This window comes from Cyrtonyx montezumae, unplaced genomic scaffold (assembly GCF_038088225.1).
Source record: "Cyrtonyx montezumae isolate F1298 unplaced genomic scaffold, pur_monq_1.0 scaffold_8, whole genome shotgun sequence".
Classification (NCBI taxonomy): domain Eukaryota; kingdom Metazoa; phylum Chordata; class Aves; order Galliformes; family Odontophoridae; genus Cyrtonyx; species Cyrtonyx montezumae.
Genome location: NW_027072089.1, coordinates 511,140 through 523,780, shown reverse-complemented (window position 1 = coordinate 523,780; position 12,641 = coordinate 511,140). Strand labels below are relative to the sequence as shown.

Here is a 12,641-nt window from a genome sequence, read left to right as displayed (position 1 = left end):
GTTCTTTTTTTAATGAATTTAGCATCATTAGGAGATGCCTCACTGACAACTCTGGTGACCAGGGACCCTTCAGAAGGTCCTGAGCAGTCCTCTGCTTAAAATCGTCACCAAATATTTGGTTATGAGAATTGCACCCAACGCCAGTTATTATATGTCATAACAAAGACTGAAGACTGAAAACTGGATATCTCTGCAGTGTTGGCTGCAGAGTCCTTGGGGTTTATCTCATATTGGTTTATATCCTTATCACATTAATAATTCTGCCTTGTTCTATACGTTTGGGGATTCATTTTGTTTTTATTTCCTGATGAACCGAAGATCACGCATAGGGAATGATGACATCAGGGAGCATGGAGAAAGGGACAGAAGTTTTCACTCACCTAGCTAACAACTCTGTGTTGGTTTTAGTCAACACCTATTTAACTCAAACACCCGATTCCTCATCAGAAGGGGAAAAAAATCACTATTTAAACTGAAACTTTCTTACCAAAGTGCTTAGGACTTGATCCACTTTTCTGCATCCTCTGATGAATTTTGGGGAAAAGATCAAAAAGGTTGAGAATTAATGCTTCTGATAGCCTGGGGTGACAAACAGGCAGGAGAAGAAGCATGTAGTTCTACAAATACTGAAGGAACAGGCAGACTGCCTTTGACCATGGTGATTTTTTTTTTTTTTGCCTTTGCATCTTCATATCTTTGCAGTGTTATTTCTCCAGGAAGCCATAGCAAATGCAGCCCTCAGTCTGGAGATGTTTGGGCTGTGGGATGAGCAGCTCATTGGAGATGGGTGTGGGAAACTGATGACCCCATGCTAAGCTGGCATTAGTGTTGCTACAGGGCCCCAGCTCATTATCCTCCATCCCAACTTACATGGCATGAGATCCTGATGCTCCCACACTGGGTTAGACATGATTTCTCATCATCATATAGAACTAATTAAACAGACAGACCTGAGGCAACATCCAGGAGCCATAGCGTGTGAGTCTATAAGAGTTTTACTTAAAATCATATTTATACACCTAGAAGAGCCCTCAACATAATACATGGGTTCCCATACAACAGAGATAACTGAAGGATATGGTGAAGATGTCCAGGGATTCCCTATGAGGTAGTCTGTGAAAGCAATGCATTGTCCAGGGAAGTGGCGGAGTCACCCTCCCTGGAGGTGTCCAAGAAGAGGGTAGATGTGGCACTGAGGGATATGATTTGATGTGCATGGTGATGATGGGTTGATGGTTGGACCGGATGACCTTAAGAATCCTATGATTCTAATGTATGACCCTTTCCTTACCATCAAGAAAATGAGAATCTGTATTTACTTCCACCCACTTCTTCTTAATATTTCTTAGTCCATTTTCCAGATGCAAAATAACAGATCTCTTTTTCTTATCATGTCATCATAATTTCAGTATCAACAGTGCTATCCCCACCTCTATCCCAGATTGCCACGATCCTCCGTCCTATTGACCATACATCCCAATCAACCACCTCCATCCCATTTCCCATCCCAACTGCTCCCCCTGTGTAGCCATGGGCTAATGCTGCTAATCAGAAGCACTACCTTGTCCCTGAATGTCTGCTACCCAATATCACCCAGCATCACCCAGTGTACTGTTGTCCACATATTGGATGAGTGGGGTTGGATCTGATGGACCCAGCGATCCCTTCCAACTCCAGTCATGTTGATATTCCCAGCAGAGCATCCATCTCTTTATGCTATAAGAGAGGAGATTTAGATAAGATATTATAAATATTATAAATAAATTGTTTACTCAAGGGGTGGTGAGGCACTAGGACAAGTGGCCCAGAACAGCTGTGCATGTCTCATCCCTGGAGGGGTCAAGGCTAGGCTAGATCAATCCCTGGGCAGCCTGATCTAATGGGGAGCGACTCTAGTTGGAACTGGATGGTCTTTAAGGTCCTTTCCAACTCAAGCCTTCCATGTTTCTATGATCTTTAAGGACCCTTCCAGCTCAAACATTCTGTATTTCTTTGTTTTTTAAGGTCTACATTTCCATGATTCTACAATCTCTCTCCAGACCCTCCTCTCAAAGACCATAAAAGCCATTTAGTCCAACCCAAAGCTCCCCAAACTGCTCTCTTTTGTTCCTCCCGCCGAGGAATTTCAGACTTGATGGGGATTTTTGCATATGGAGCTGACTGGGTGAAAGGGGGATGCACAGATTGGGAAGGGTTAACAGCCTGGAAACAGTGGTTGGAGGATGGCACAGCCTGGGGACTGATGACCCAGTAATGGTCCTTTGCAACCTGAGTGATTCCTGGTCTCAGGTTTCTGTTTTATCACAAGGGAAAGGGGGGCCAGAAGGGGGAGTGGGGGGAGAAAACTGCCGACACGGTGGAAACATGAAAAATAGCAACAACAAAAAGGAGGAGAAAAAAAAAATCAAAGAGAATAAGTGAGTGCTGATTACACCACAACACAAAGCGCTCACACGCTGCACTGAGCCCCCCTCCCTCAATCCCTCCTGCTTCAAACCCCCACAGAGAGCCGATGCCCAAAGGAAAGGGAGCAAAAAACCAAAATCCACACCAGCAGACACCACCAACCATAACGTGTCCCTGTGCCCATGGGGTAACACATCCCCATCTCCTCCATACTGCTGCCCCAGTATTCCCCAGCAGCACTGCCCCCCCAGCCACAGCCACAGGGATGCAGATGCGTGAATGGAGGCTGGAAATCAAGGAAATGGGAAAATAGAAACAAGCACAAGCACACAGAAGTCCCTGCCCTAAGAGTAAAACAATTTGGCCAATAGATACTCAGACTTCAGACAACATGTTAAAATCCCATAGCCAGACCAAGCCACAACTCCTCCACACACATCACATCAGGGAAATGGGGGCATAGGAATGGTCTCTCCTCCAAGATCACAGTTGGAGGTCTTTAGTGGGAGAAGCTCCCCCTCCACCCCTCCCAGCCCACTTCCATCCCCATAAAGAACTCAGTGCTTGCTCGGCGGGGAGGCACAGTGTTAATACAGTGCATTATCATAAGGATGTGCACAGCCTCATCTAGCTCCTGGGTGCGTCTGCACAAGCAGCACACACCACATGAGATACCCTCATTCCCGGGGCAGCTTTCAACAACTAACATGTGTACCCCTTATCCTAGGACCCCATACCATCCTATACTCCACTCTGAGCACCACAGGGATGAGTTGTGTACTGATGCTACCTCTTGTTCCAGCAACACAACACATAAACGCATCTGTCCCCCAGCCCCAAAAGCATCTGGTGTGAGGGTGCAGCCCCCATTGAGCAATGGTACAGGGGGAGCTGGCAGAATTTATTTCCCAGGGCACAGGCACAGCTGCGAGCACAGGGATGGCTGCTGAAGTCCGGGAGGCAAGCACTGATTAATGTCATCCTCCACTGCAGATGTGCACCTGCTGACTCGGCAGCTCCTCGCAAGGAGACCTGAAGCCAGCAGAGCCAACGGGAGAGTGCACGCGTGCTCTGGGACCTGCACATCCCTTGGTTCTCATCCCATAAAGCCTCCAGTGGGGTACTATCCCAACCAGATGTTTGCAACGGGCAGCGGGGCTGGGACAGGTGCCAATGGAGCCCTCGTGACAGATGCTGTCTTTGCAAGTAGAGACACTTTTTTTTCCCCCCAAGTTTTTCATCTTTATTTTAAGAAAAGCCATAACTCGTGACACACTCTCTTAATGACCCACATCTGGACAGCTGCATAATAATATGCATTCATAAGACCCAATACTAATTAAATTGGAGAGCCTCCTTCTCTGATGAACTAACCCATTGGAAATTAATCAGTCCAATACAAGAGCAAAAGCAAAGAGAAAGACATTGCCATCAGCTGGACCCTGCCTGATTAGACGGTGAGGTAAAATCTCGTGACAAACAGGAATTGACTGCTGTGCTTTGGGCCAGCACCACATCGATCCCTGCAGTCACGTTTAGGAATGCTAATGAGCTCCCAGAGAGGCAAAAGGAAATCATTTGTGTAAGAAAATACAGCTCTTGATGGGGTGTTATTTCTAGGAAGAGCTGATCTGATGCCAGATTTGGAACTTCTTTGGGGAGTGTTTGGCAGGGTTGTATGCAGGAGCTGGGGCAGCAGGGAAGGAAGGATAGGACCCTGGTATATGGTGATGATAATTTCTCTGCTGAACGTTTAGACGTTTAGGCAGACTACCTGGAACAGGGCCCAAAGGAAGCATCCCTGCTTCTGAGCATCTCACACAGGCTGGCCACAGAGGGGCCAAGCAAGATGCAGTTGCCTTGGAAAATAGAACACAAACTCCATTTGGGGTCTTCACCTGACTTTTCTTTCACTTCCACATTACTTCCTCTATCCCATTACCTGTTCCTACTGGGCAACCACCTCTATCTATTGACTATCCATCCCAATCAACCACCTCCATCCCATTTCCCATCCCTCCAACTCTACAACCTCTCTCTCATTGCACATTCTCACCACAATCATCTCTATCTCCTTGCACATCCCTACAAGTGAGTATTCTCCATCACATCGCCCAACCTTCCCAGCACAATCATCTCTCTCCCATGGCCCATCCCTCTTGATCAACCACTTCTAACCCATTTCCTATGCCTCCAACTCAGCTCCTTCTGTCATACTGCCTACCCTTCCTACCATAACCACCTCCATTCCCTCGCACATTCCTCCCACCCAGCCATTTGTTTTCTGTTGCCCATCCTCCCCCTCCCCCCCCTAACCACTTTCTGTGCATGGCTCATCCTTCCTATCCAACCACCCCAACACCAGAACCACCCCCTTGGTGTTTCCCACAGGTTCTGACATTCCCAGTGCCACACACTGGGGCTACCATGTCTTACCACCTACCATTTCCACAGCACAGGAGAGGAACACCTGGAATGTGAGGCCTGGTTTCCACAAAAGTAGGCTTATGCATCTTTAACCCCAAATTTACCCATGTGTGATCAGCGAGGAGGGAGGTTGGCCTCAATAGGGCCTCCACACCTCTCTTCCAGTGCTGCATGGCCCCATCAATATTTCATGCATGACAATGTGGCTTTGGCAGTCTTTTCTCGGTTTTCAATGCATCTTTCTTTACTATTCATCCTTCTGTCCTCAGAAAGAACCCCTTCTGAAAAGCACTGCGACCCCAAAACCCACTGTCTCTGGGTAGCTGGAGCAGGGCAGCCCACCTGGGCAGTGCATCCCTTCCTTAAAACTTAATCAGCAGCTGATAAATATTTCACAGAGACAAACAGGCCAGGTAGATAGGATTTATATTTTATTCATGAATGTTGGGGAGGGGAAGGCTGTGGACAGAGCAAGCTGGGTCCAGATGGATCTTGATCTTCTCCTAGTGAATATTTTAAGGCTGAGACTGAGAATTACAGAATCACCGAGTATCCAGAGTTGGAAGAGACCCATAAGGATCGTCAAGTGCAACTCCTGCATGGACAATTCATATCCCTGTCCTGCAGCAACCCAGCATTATCCTTGCCAGGAGACAGATATCCCAGTAGCCCTAGATATAGGGACACATGGTTTTGTACAAACATACCTTTCACCATCGAGCCAGCTCAAGGGATAGAGAGCACAAAAGCCCCAGGGAAACAATGTGGAGTGAATGCTCTACCTGTGCCTACATTAGGGTACTAATTTTTGAAGACCCTGAAGCCCAAACTATGCACTACACTGAGCAATGATGAACCACCCCTGATCAGGGCAGCATCCTGGAAGGCAAAAAATGCCTCCTCCAGCATCCTGGCTTGTGTACTGTCCCTAAATCCCATTTCCAAATTGCAGTCAAAAACATTTTGCATCAGTATCCCAAGAAGGGTGGGAGCCTCATGCTGCTTGACCCAGCACTATTCACATGTAATAACACTTTTAATTAAACACAGCCAGGCCACAAAGGCTGGTCTGACATTTAACTGGCATCTGAGAAGATGCTAACAAGAAAGACGTTAATTATCCAGCTTATTAGATGTCCGCATTATTAACATAACCCTGACAGAATTAACTTGATACAAACTATCCCACAAATATTAATTGCCTAAAACTTCCTCGTAACTCGAAGGTATTAATAAGACAGTAATTATGTATGGATTGTATAGCTGCAAGTTAATGACATGGCAATTTGATTTGTCTTTCAGAAACGCGATAAACCCAAGGAAGTGTTCTCCGAACAATCAATTGATATTTAATTAACGGACAGAATCTGTCGGCGTAAATCTAAATTAAACGCCCGCGACATTGCATTCAAAGTGTTATGACAGAGGCTCCTGGGATGCACCAGCATGGCATGGTTCTCTTGCACGGCATGCTGGTTGCTGTCCCACAGGGTAAGTAACATGGAGATGTGGCACTTAGGGACACAGCTTAGTGGGCATGGTGGAAATGGGATGATGACTGGATGATCGTGAGGGTCTTTTCCAACCTTAAGTATTCTATGATTCTATTAAAAGGCATGGGACCATGGATGTGCTCCTCTTCCTCTTCTTCCTCCTCTTTTACATTAGGTGTCCTTGGGTTGCAATTTAGCATCATGCTTGACACTTCACAGGCCAAGATATGGGAAAAATATCCCTATCACGTATCTTTTTGCAGATCTTCCATGAGAAAATGGTCGAAGGTCTCGAAGGTCTTAGACCTCCAGTGTCCTGGGCAGCCAAGCAGTAAGGAAAATATCCACCCACCACTGGTGTCTGAGAGCTCGGTTAACAAAGGAAGTGAAAGGTTTTGGGGCATGAGAGACTCCAGAATTCAAATAAAGGGACTGCATTAACATATAAGAGGGATGGTGAATCATTGCAGAATCATAGTCAATCCCAAAGTGGACAGGACCTATAATCATCATCAAGTCCAGATCCTGGCTTCATACAGGATGACCCAAAACATGCAGGGCATCCACTCAGCTCACATTCCTGATTTGTCACTTGTGATAAGTACTGACCAAGCCCTGCTTTTTGATCTACACACACCATAACCACAGGAGTACCCAAAGTCAACCTGGAGAAGATCAGCATTTCCTATCCCTGCGTTGAGGAAGATGATGGTCCAACCTCCCTCCTCCATAGCTGCCAACCCCTCAGGCCACCAGCATGACCCCTAAGCAGGATGAAGTCCATAGAAGCAAAGAGGGCAGCAGACCCTACAGATCAACTCTCCACCATCCACCTCCCCCACCTCTCTCCTTACCCTATATGTAAATTGAAAATAACAATTAGTTTATTTTTGCTTGTGCAAATTACGGCTCGCGCTCCCAGGGAGCAGACAGCTGCCAGGGCTGCGTCGAGCTGCATGCCAACCTTGGCCTGTTACATGAATAAATAACCCAGTGCAGGGGGAAGGATGCTCTACCTGCCCTCCCCCCAACCCCCCAGCTCCCCCCTTCACTACTCTCAATAAAAACAGAGAAAGCAGGGAGGGAACCAGAACCCAAGAATTCTTTGGATTTCACTGGGAAAACCATTAGGCAATAAATGGATGAGTTAATTGGGATTACTGTGTCCTTGCTGGAGAATGTCCCATTGGGAAATTGAGGGTTGGGCAGTGCCAGGCTCCAGAACCCCAAATCGTTTTCCTCGTGCACAGTCCTCATGGCACAAATCAGATGTGTGCCCCACTCAGCCTGCCAAATGGGCAGCTATTGGCAAACATCCCATACCCCAAATTTCGTATCCCACATCTGCCATCCTGTTATATCAAACATTCCACTACTCGCATCCCATGTCCAATGTCCTATAACCTGCATCCTGTACCCCATACCCTGCATTTTATATCCCATACCCCATAGCTCATCTCTTGTATTCAACCTCACGTCCCGTTTCCTGCATCCTGTAGCCCATAACTTGCACCAGTTCTCCCACATCCTCATCCTACATCCTGTATTCTTACCTCCAGTGTCCCATAATATCCATCCTGTATCCCACATCCCCTATCTTGCGTCTAACCTCCCACACCTTACTTCCCACATCCTACATCCCACCTCACCTCATACCCCATGACTTGCATCTAGTATCCCATTCCCTGCATCCTATATCCCACACCCTATATCCCGTATCCTAAATCCCATATCCAATTTCCCATAACCTGTGTTCTGTATCCCATACCTTGCATCCAACATCCCATATCCTATGCTCCTCTGTAACCCGTAGCCCATACGTTGCATCCAACCTCCCACACTCAGCCTCCCATCTCCCTCCACATCCACTACAATGAATCTCATAGCCCTTATCCTGCATCCCACTTCCCACCATCTCAACACCCCATAACCTGTGTCCTATATCTCCTATTCAACATCCCACATCCTACCTCCAATTTTCCGTGGCTCATAGCTCCCATCCAACCTCCCACATCCCAGACTCTAAATCCTGTAACCCACCTCCTACCATATGCCATATCCCAACCCTCCACACCCCATATCCTACATCCTGCCACACACTGCAATGCTGTTTCCCCATTAATACTCTCAGTCCAATCACATTTGGAAATTTATTTTATTATTTCTGCCACCTGGAGTTGGTAACACCACAAGGTCTGATGCCGTAGGTCCAATGCCCTCAAGTGCAAAGAGCCTTAAAAAGCCCTGCAAAAAATCCACACACTCAAAAGGATGGATTTGGGATCATGTTGTGCATGAGGTTTTCTTGCACCCAGGAGGATCTCAGCAATATCAGTGCAAAAGGGACACAAGGGAGGCACAGCAATCAGCGGTTTGCTGGGAGTAAATCCCAGCTGTAGGGATGAGACATGCAATTGCCAAAGCAGAGTGAGCCCAGGAGCTGTCAGAAGCAAATTAGCAATGTATTTCCAGCGTGATCTATACCTATAGGTGGAATTCTATATAGGGAACAGGGCAGCAGAGCATTGAGAAAGGAGCCAGGCATAGAGGGAAGGAAGCATGCAAAAGGCAAACTTTGGCCAAGCCAGAATACAGAAATCACAGCAATTCCCAAAAAGAAACAAAAGAGAAACAGACTCCAACCCACACCAGCAGCCGTCCTGAGCCCAGCACTGCAAACCATAGGGCTGTCATTAGGCCGGCGGGGGGGTTAGTTTTAGTAGAGAGTTAAGTTAATTTGTACTTTTGCAGTCCTGAATTCATTCCGAGCTTCCCCAGCACGATTGAATATCGCAGGGCTGTAGCGTGGGCTCATGTTACCAAGATGTCAGGACTGGGGCAGAGTATGCCGCAGCGGCTCAGGAGCAAACCCTACAGAGGATCATTATCAATAACTGATGAGGAATAATCCAAGGGTACTTTGGCTGTGACACATTGAAACCTCATTACCAGCATCTACGTGGCAGTGGGGGACAACACTGAGCTGAAATGGGTTGTGGGTGGCTTTGGAAGCTGTGATATGGATTTGGGGTAAAGAGGTGTGAGTTGCTTTAGGGTTTCTGATTATGCATTCCCCAGAATCACCCTTTATCCCACAGTGCAAAACCCATTGCTGGAAGAAGGGCTTGCAGGTATTTCCCAGCCCAGTAATGTCTAGAGTTGCACTGAAGTGCTGATGAAGCTTTAAAGTGCTTTGCTGGAAGGCGGTATGGAGAGGAAAACGGGGCAGCCCCAAATCCTGCAGCCTCACACAGAACCCAAAGTGTTAAGGAGCAGAATCTGCCATGAGTGAGGAAGGGTGATGAGGGACAATGTGGGTCCTCATCCTGTGAGCTGCATCCCAGTGCTGCAAGGGGACAGGGAATGAGCAAAGAAGGGGATAACTCTACCCCCAAATATCCCCAGTGGATGCTACAGTCCCCTTCGGAAGCAAAACCCCACTATTAATACAATGCCATGATTTGGGGGATTCTCAGAAGAAAATAAATCAGAGTACGGGGAAGAAAAATAAAAATTAAAACAAAACAATGAATTGCATCAGCGCGAGGAGTGTGAGTCACCTCTGTGCCTGAAGAAGTGGGAGGTAAAGGGAAGCAAGTGCCGCTGCAAACACTAAAATGTGTAGACAGGGGAACGTAGAGATGGACCTGTTCCCATAGACCAGGAAATGGGGAGGGGGAATAGAAGAAGGGTGCTTAGTCCCCAGAATACCCACACGCTGCAGGATCAGTGGGGGAAAGGCATCATGGGGTGGCAGACCCCAGGGGGAGATCCCTTATGGCAACATTCCCCCCAAATGCTGTGGCCGATGCTGCTCCAACATCCCAGAACGGTGCTTGGTGAACCCTACAGATGCAATGGAGGCACCAAGGAAGGAGGAATGGGGACGGAGATGGGGTGGCCAAGATCAGGGGCACTCATGGGTCGTGCAGTTTAGAGAAGTGTTGGCCCCAGACCCTTTCTTCTCCCTCTCCTTCCCCGGAGACTCTCCTTATTTAATCACGGAGCCAACAGTTGGAAACACGCTCCAAAAATGTACCAAAGAAAAGGAGGGGGATGTGGTTAATGTGGGGAAATTGGCTGCACCCCAACGGGGAGCCGTGATACACTCCCTCAGAAAAAAAATTAGCAAAAGAGTGGAAACAGTGTCCCAAAAAGAAGCCAAATCAGGCTGCACAGACTGGGGTGGGGATAGCAAAGCTTTCAGGCATTACGTAAGGAGAGGAAAAAGGGGCAACCAACCCCAAAGACCCCACAAAGCTTTCAGCCCCAGCGCGTGGCACAAGGACCCCCTCCATGCAGCCCAGCTCCCAGCACAAAAAGCCAGCCTGACGAAAAACAGCTGGGGTGCTCCCCAGGAAAAAAAAAATAATCTAAAAACAACAAAAAAGGCATTTTTGGTCCCAAAACATCCAAAACAAATGGGGAAAGTAGGATAGTGGGGAGTCGCATTGGCACAGTGGGGTTATTTCCACGTCGGGAAGATTTACTGTATAGGAGCCAGGGAGGAACCATGGTGCAAGTGGGCAAAAACGGGGAAAAAAATTAAAATATATGGATGTAATTAAAAATATGTATTAACGAGCTCTGAAATAAGCTGTTCTGCAAACTGCCCTGCAGCATCTGCTGTCCCAGCATGGTTGAAAAGAAGCTGGGGTTTGCACAGCGATGGCAGCGCGGAGCGGAGACACCGGGAACACACAGCCCTGTCCGACTCCAAAAGAACTGCAAAAATAAACCCGAGCCCTGAATCTTTCTCTTAGGGGAAAAGCCCACTTTTTGGTTTACACCTTTTCCCACGAAGTAGTTCATTTTACTGCTTTCTTTAGGAGGAAAAAAAAAAAACAGTCAGTTTCGGGGGTTTTCCTTTGGAGGAAAAGTCCAATTTTTTTTTTTGGTTGTTCATTTTCAGTTTCTTTTTCCTACTCCTTTGCTTAAAGAAAAAAAACAAACTTAAAAGACAGCAGCCAAAAGGTGGAAAAAAAGGAAGAATAAAATTGAAATTTATTACCATTTAAAATCAAGCTCGGTTGAGCTGAGGTCCAACAGGATCCGCAATCCCCGCGTTGGGACGGAGGTGACTTTTCAGTGACCATGGGGACAAAGGTCTCCGGGGCACACAGGACCCAGGAATTAGGGAATGCCCGGCTGGAAAAAAAAAAAAAAACAAAACAAAAAAAGGCAGAAAAAGTGAAAAGCAAAAAGCACAGCGGGGCAGAGCCGGGGGCTGCACTTCCCCCTCGGAGGTAAAGCCGGCAATGATGGAAAACAAAGAGTCACCCAACGAGCCCCCCGCTGAGCCCCCAGCACCACGACACAGAAAGGGGAAACACAACCCAACCCCAAAACAAAAGGCAAAGCCACGGGAAGGTCCACGCGTCAGAGAACAACTGACCCAGGCTTTAGTTGAATATAAGTTTGTTTTTTTTTTTTTTTTTTCCTTTTTTCTTTTTATCTTGATGCAACATCGTTAAAACCGTCACAAATCGAAACAACAGGTCGTTAAAAACGCTCCGCACGATCAGTCCCTAAAATGCACCAAAACTCACTTCGTCGGAAGACCCTCGCGGGTTTCTCCCTCCCTCTCCAACCCCCTTTCCCCCCCGTGAATAATATCGGTTCTCCCCAAATAATTCTATTTTTTTTTTTTGTGTGTGTGGTTTTTATCTTCTTAAATAAGCAACATTAAAAAAAAACCAACAAACAATCAATCAAAACCCCGTTTCTCCGCTTCCACTCCCGGCACAATTGCACAAATCTTACTTTACTTCCCCCTCCCCCCCCCCCCCGATTCTCTTTTTGCACAGAGAAATAATGTGCATTTTCCTCTCCTTTTGCCAACACCGACGTTAAAATAATTCGTTTCCCGAGGGTTAATAAATAAATCTGGTGCATAGTGAGATAGCAGCCAACCGTTCGCAGTTCATATATTACTCTATTGCCTTTCAGGTCGCCCTAATTGTTACCTCTTTTCCCACCCCACCCCCCTCCCTTTTTTTTTTTTACTTTTATTTTTAAGAGCATAGATAATTTTAAATCTCTATAAAACAGTATCATTTAACCCAATCGATTCCTGTATATAGTGCATTCGGCTTCCTCCCAACATCATTAAATTAACTCGGATATTATTTGCATGCTATTACATACAAACTTTTAAGACTCGTGTTCTTTTTTTTTGTCTTTTTTTTTTTGTGTCTTTTTTTTTTTGGTCTTTTTAAAGGATTTTTTTTTTCTCATAAATCACGAAGCAAAATATAGGCTCAGGAAGAAAACAAAACAAAACGCAAGAAAAAAAAAAGCCCTAAAAACTAAACT

The 12,641-nt window shown here is 46.5% G+C and overlaps 1 protein-coding gene across 1 annotated transcript in view; it reads right to left on the bottom strand.

Moving 5' to 3' along the window:
- Positions 1 to 12,641, bottom strand: part of ZC3H3 (zinc finger CCCH-type containing 3) — a 187,644-nt gene that overhangs the window by 13,775 nt on the left and 161,228 nt on the right. The window lies entirely within an intron of this gene.